Source organism: Bison bison, unplaced genomic scaffold, assembly GCF_000754665.1.
Source record: "Bison bison bison isolate TAMUID 2011002044 unplaced genomic scaffold, Bison_UMD1.0 scf7180017864377, whole genome shotgun sequence".
Classification (NCBI taxonomy): Eukaryota; Metazoa; Chordata; class Mammalia; order Artiodactyla; family Bovidae; genus Bison; species Bison bison.
In genome coordinates, this window is record NW_011494949.1 from 4,235,131 (window position 1) to 4,236,127 (window position 997).

Genomic DNA, 997 nt, shown 5'->3' on the forward strand with positions numbered 1-997 from the left:
AGCAGTGGCCACAGGACTGGAAAAGGTCAGTTTTCATTCCAATCCCAAAGAAAGGCAATGCCAAAGAATGCTCAAACTACCGCACAATTGCACTCATCTCACATGCTAGTAAAGTAATGCTCAAAATTCTCCAAGCCAGGCTTCAGCAATACGTGAACCGTGAACTTCCAGATGTTCAAGCTGGTTTTAGAAAAAGCAGAGGAACCAGAGATCAAACTGCCAACATCCGCTGGATCATGGAAAAAGCAAGAAAGTTCCAGAAAAACATCTATTTCTGCTTTATTGACTATGCCAAAGCCTTTGACTGTGTGGACCACAATAAACTGTGGAAAATTCTGAAAGAGATGGGAATACCAGACCACCTCACCTGCCTCTTGAGAAATCTGTATGCAGGTCAGGAAGCAACAGTTAGAACTGGACATGGAACAACAGACTGGTTCCAAATAGGAAAAGGAGTATGTCAAGGCTGTATATTATCACCCTGCTTATTTAACTTATATGCAGAGTACATCATGAGAAACGCTGGGCTGGAAAAAACACAAGCTGGAATCAAGACTGCCGGGAAAAATACCAGTAACCTCAGATATGCAGATGACACCACCCTTATGGCAGAAAGTGAAGAGGAACTCAAAATCCTCTTGGTGAAAGTGAAAGTGGAGAGTGAAAAAGTTGGCTTAAAGCTCAACATTCAGAAAACGAAGATCATGGCATCCGGTCCCACCACTTCATGGGAAATAGATGGGGAAACAGTGGAAACAGTGTCAGACTTTATTTTCTGGGTTCCCAAATCACTGCAGATGGTGACTGCAGCCATGAAATTAAAAGATGCTTACTCCTTGGAAGGAAAGTTATGACCAACCTAGAGAGCATATTCAAAAAGCAGAGACCTTACTTTGCCAACAAAGGTCCATCTAGTCAAGGCTATGGTTTTTCCTAGTGGTCATGTATGGATGTGAGAGTTAGACTGTGAAGAAGGTCGTATAACTTCGTATAATGT